This window comes from Rhinopithecus bieti, unplaced genomic scaffold (genome assembly GCF_001698545.2).
Source record: "Rhinopithecus bieti isolate Rb0 unplaced genomic scaffold, ASM169854v2 scaffold_27206, whole genome shotgun sequence".
NCBI lineage: Eukaryota > Metazoa > Chordata > Mammalia > Primates > Cercopithecidae > Rhinopithecus > Rhinopithecus bieti.
Window position 1 is genome coordinate 695611 of NW_016812263.1, and position 5628 is coordinate 701238.

The following is a 5628-nucleotide window of genomic DNA, read 5'->3' on the forward strand; positions in this document are numbered from 1 at the left end:
TTTATCATTTTAGAAATTATATATAACCTTTGAAGAGTGTTTTTTGTTGTTCTTCTTTCAGATATTCAGCAACATATAAAGCAGAATTCCAGAAATACAGTAATAGTTAAAGCCCAGCTTTATCTCATGTAGTTTGTTGTTCTGCCTTTAAGATGTTAAAATTGTGTTAGAATTTCTATGGGCAGCTCTTTGTGCAAAGTGTGATATTGAAAAACACACCTAAATAAAAGTTTTCTAAAGGTGAATTTAAGATCACTTTCAGTCTCAACAAGCAGTAAAGAAAATGCTTTCCACATGGCTTTCAACATACCACAATCTAGTTATCCTCATTGAAGATCATTTAGAGTGGCAGAGAGGGAAGACACTGAAGGCAGTGTGATTGTAAGTCCAATTTTGTGACTAGCTTTCTGTCTCCAAGAGACTATCTGTCCTAGGCAATTATAGTCAACAAGATTCTGGATCCAAAGCTCAGTCTTTCAGATGCCTTGGGTTCTGCATAATGTTTCTATTTTAAAAGTAAATTTCAGTCAAATTTTAGAATATATATTTGCTAATATGCAAATTTAATTTGTAATTATAAGCAGTTTTAAAAAGTGAGCAGGATAAACTTCAACTGTCAGTTGTAAAACAGACTAGATTTTTATGAATAAAGGTGGAATGCATAGTCACCCACTTTCACAGAACATATAGAAAATCTGCTCTTGAACATGATTTATCACAGTAAAGCAATTTTGAAGCTAATATGCAATATTTACCAAGAAATATTTGAGGAGATTGTAAGTACTAATTGCTACAACAGTGTTTATCTGGTGTTTAATTAATTTCTTAGTTTAACTGGAGACAAATGCTTACTGTTCTAGCTGTCTTTCACAAAGCTCAAAATATGAAAACATAAAAGACAATCTCATTAAATTTCATTTTCCCAATATCTAAAAAATGGGATTGATAATAAGAATTAAATGAAGTGAGGAGTATAAAATGCCTGGCACATGTATGTGCTCAACAAATATAAGGTATGATTAGACAGTATTTAACTTCATTATTTTTAAAACTTTAGTCCTCATTTTATAAAAAATTTGGAGCTCTATTTCTTAATATTTGAAATTTATAGATAGATAAAACATTTACATGGTACAAAATTCAAGAGTAACAAAGGATGTATTTTGGAAATTCTTAATCACCTCATTCGCTTTCCAACAACTGGTTCCTTGTCCTAAAATAACAAATATGATCATTTTTTTCTGTATGTATACAGGTATATTTTATATATTTACAGGCAAATACAAAAGTATTATTCACTTTTAGAGATTTTGTCAGAAAGCATGTTTAACACATTTCTGTCTCTTACTTATATTCATCTTTTGTTATGGAGAGGTTCTCACTTCATTTGACCTTCTTGTAATTGACAGCTGGCTTAGTTGACATTTAGTGCTTACCCACTATCTCTAGGTCTAAGATCTCATCTTACCTCTTCTGATGTCCAATAGAAAATTTTAGTTCTTGTCCTAAAATTTTCCACACACTCTTCTCTCCCATTTTCTGGAATAAAAACTTATTCTAAAAAAAAATTTTTTTCTAAAAAAATTATGAAATTTTATCATTTCATAATTTTAAAATACTCAATCATTAATATTTATTTGCACCAAAATCCATATACTCTGGTTTTATTTATCTCTTCCCTAATATATAAAGACTTAATGCAAGGTCAGAAAACTACAAAAAACAAACCTTTTCCGTTTCAGAGTTATGATTTGTAAAATATGTAGACAGTATGTTAATAGGAGACTGGAACACAATAGTTGTGAATGATAGCTCTTCTTCCAAACAGCTGCCATTTTAAGCAATTCATCTTTCTCCTCTGTAAGTCTATCACATTATGTTTAAAATAAGTAAGTGGAACCAAGTTGGTTCTAAGTTCCTCAGAACTAAGGTGGTGGAACTTTTGAAGGTTAATTTTAATGTATCAACTAAGTGGGCCACAAGGTGCCCAATATTTGGTTAAACATTATTCTACGTGTCTCTGTGAGAGTGTTGCTGGATGAAATTAACATTTGAATTGGTAGACTGAATAAAGCAGACTGAATAAAGAGCCTGTGGGTCTGCTCCCTATTTAATGGATTAGATAGAGACCCACAGGCTCCCTCTGTGGGTGAGCCCCATTCAATCCATTAAATCCTTTGAAGGCCTCAATAAAACAAAAAGGAGGAGTAAGAGAGAATTCCTGCTCTTCCTGACTGTCTTTGAGCTGGGACATTAGTCTTCTCTGGACTTCAGAATTGGACACAAACTGGGACTGACACTCTTGGCTCTTCTTGGTTCTCAAGCCTTCAGAGTCAGGTTGGAACTATACCACTCGCTCTTCTGCTTCTCCAGCTGGCCAACTGCAGATCCTGGGGCTTCTCAGCCTCCATAACCATGTGAGCCAGTTGATTACAGATGCTCCTCAACTTTTGATGAGGTTACAGTCTCATAAACCCATAGTCAGTTGAAAATGTTATAAGATGAAAATGGGTGTTTGTAGACATAATGGGATGCAAAAACACAAAATACAATACCAAAAAATGCTGGCCACACAGCACATTGCAGAGTATTGGTTGTTTACTGTTCCCCAGAATTGAGAGAGAATATTGTATCACATATCACTAGACTTTGAAAAGATCAAAATCCACAATTTGAAGCACGGTTCTTATTGACTGTGAATCACTTTTGCACCATAGTAAAGTTAAAAAATTGTACATCAAACTATGGTTAAGTTAGGGACCATCTGAATAATAAATATTTCCCTCTCTCCTCTCTGTGTATATGTATGTGTATACACATATATATGTACACATACACATATATTTATTTACATACTTACACATACACATACACGTATACCTATTTATCTTGTATTAAGTCTTTTTATCTGGAGAACTCAGACTAATAGAGTATTTTATGTCTACAAAAGCCTTTTTTGCTACCATCTCACAATACAAGTGCAATACAAAAGAAACATGGAGAAATAGTGAGAATTTCGATATATCTAGGAAAATTTTAAACCAATAAGTACCAGTTCTTGTTGTTGTTTTTCTGAAGAATGAGGCTTTCATGTTGAGTTGAAAAGTTGGCATTTCCAATTTTTAACATAGGAATTATTAAAAGATGCATGTAAGTCATTCTATATTAACTTTTAAGGGCACATATTAAAAGTATAATTTGCTTTCTCTTCCTTAAATTGTTTAAAATGATCACAAAATAATATGTAAAAATAAAATTCAAACAGGGAAGGGAATGAAATACAAATTTAAAAGTAATGAAATGAAGATGCAATTTAAAGGAACATTGAATATATAAATGTCCAGTCCCTTACCCAGACTCCCAGAAATAACTGCAGTAGCAGACCCTGTTAGTGACACTCCAAGGTTCCTTTTCTGAGCCAGTATACCCATATTCTAGATGTTGTGAGTGTGAGTATTGACTGCTGAAGTTTTACAACAAATGCTTAGTTAGTAGGTCAAAATGCACATGTGCAAATTCTGTCATTTGCTAAGTGCTTTTATTCAACTGTCTTGCAGAACTGGATAAACAAAACATACAAACAAAAAAACTTCAGTTGAATTTGTGGACCCACTGGTCCCACTTTGAGATGATCTGGAGCCATACCTCTGTTGGTCATCTAATTTCCATAAGCCCCCACTCAGTCATGGGCCAGAGTAGTGTTTGGTGTTCCTGAAATTAGGGTCAATTCACAATCAGTGCCCGGAAAAGCTCTGTTTATTACCCCTTCCCAAATTCTCAGTCACCCTCAAAAACAACCACAAGCTCTTTGAAGAAGAAAGAAGATTTATAGTATACGGTTTTGGCAGTTAACCCCTTAAGTTCTTCCTTAAGGAGCCCTGGCCTCCCACACATTTCAAGAAGACTTTCTGAAGACTTCAGAAAATCTGAATAGACCAATAATGAGTAAGGAGATTGAATTAGTAGTAATTCTTTCCATCAAGAAAAGGCCAGAGTTGGAAGGCTTCACTGCTGAATTCTGTCAAGCACTAAAAGAAGAAATAATACTAACTCTTCTTAAGCTCACTCAAAAATTTGAGGAGGGGAGACTACTTCTATATTCATATTAACAAGGTCAGCTTTACCTGACGTTAAACCAGGCACAAGGAAACTATACAAAAAAGAAAACTACAGGCTATACAAAAAAGAAAACTACAGGCCAATGTCCCTGATTAACATAGAAGCAAAAAATCCTTAACATCATGTCAGCAAACCGAATTCGATAGCACATTTAAAATACCATTTATCATTGATTCATACCAGGGATGCCAGAATGGTTTGACATACATAAATTAATAAATATGATACATGACATTAACAAAATGAAGGACAAAAATAGAAAAAAAAATCCTCAAATATTTATAGAACCACAAAAGATTTCAAATAGCCAAATCAATTTTGAGGAAAAAGAACAAAGCTGGAAGCATCACACTACTTGATTTCAAAATACACTACAGAGCTATAGTAACCAAGACAACATTGCACTGGCATAAAAAGAAACATATCAACTGTTAAAGAAAACTCTTTACTTCCATATTTGAGTCCTTGTGGATGAACTGCAACCTAGCTTAATAGTCAGGCAAAATTGAAAACCTAACTTAATAGTATACACCTGTAACAACAGTGAGTGTTGGCCAATCCCAGCCGCCATACTTCAATCACTTACAGACTGCTGAATGTTCAAATTGGGTTCAAATAACGCAAACACCTAGCTGTAACCAGTCTCGCCGTTTCTACACCTCACTTCCGATTCTTGTAAGTCACTTTACCTTTTTTGTCTATAAATTTGTTCTGATTGGGAGGCACCCCTGTGAATCTGCTCTGATTCTGGGGGCTGCCCCATTCGTGAATCATTCATTGCTCAATTAAACTTTAAATTTAATTTGGCTGACGTTATTCTTTTATCAGATGGTGTCAGAAGTGGAATCCGAAGTGGAGCTTCTAGAGACACCCAGGAGCGCTGAGTGAACACGCAAGGTACCTGCAGGACCCTTTTGTATCCATTGATCTCTCAGAGCCGCTGGGGATTACGGGTAAGCTCCCTCTTGGATTTCGGAGCTCCACAGATTTGTGTTTTGAGCTCTCTGAGTTTCTTTGAGCAAATTTCTGATCCAAACTGGGTTTGGAGTTGAGACAGAAACTGGACTGGGTCCAGGAATGGAATTCATCTGGGAATTAACTGGCTTGGATCCAGTTAGAGGCCACTTATATCTGACTGGGTCAGAAAGGAAAGGTAGTAAGCAGTGAAATTGCAGGAGTTATAAAATTTGGTTTTTGAGGCTGGGCGCGGTGGCTCAAGCCTGTAATCCCAGCACTTTGGGAGGCCGAGACGGGCGGATCACGAGGTCAGGAGATCGAGACCATCCTGGCTAACACGGTGAAACCCCGTCTCCACTAAAAAATACAAAACAAAACAAAACAAAACAAAACAAAACAAAAACTAGCCGAGTGTGGTGCCGGGCGCCTATAGTCCCAGCTACTTCGGAGGCAGAGGCAGGAGAATGGCCTAAACCCGGGAGGCGGAGCTTGCAGTGAGCGGAGATTGCACCACTTCACTCCAGCCTGGGCGACAGAGCGAGACTCCGCCTC

General features: G+C 36.0%; 1 long non-coding RNA gene across 1 annotated transcript in view; it reads left to right on the plus strand.

Annotated features, from left to right (window-relative positions):
* The first annotated feature begins 4698 nt into the window (after positions 1-4698).
* LOC108544623 (uncharacterized) overlaps positions 4699-5628 on the plus strand; it is a 32799-nt gene continuing 31869 nt past the window's right edge. The window contains exons 1-2 of the long non-coding RNA XR_001889900.1: positions 4699-4794; positions 4948-5072. This is a non-coding gene — a long non-coding RNA (uncharacterized LOC108544623). The remainder of the gene's footprint in view (positions 4795-4947; positions 5073-5628) is intronic.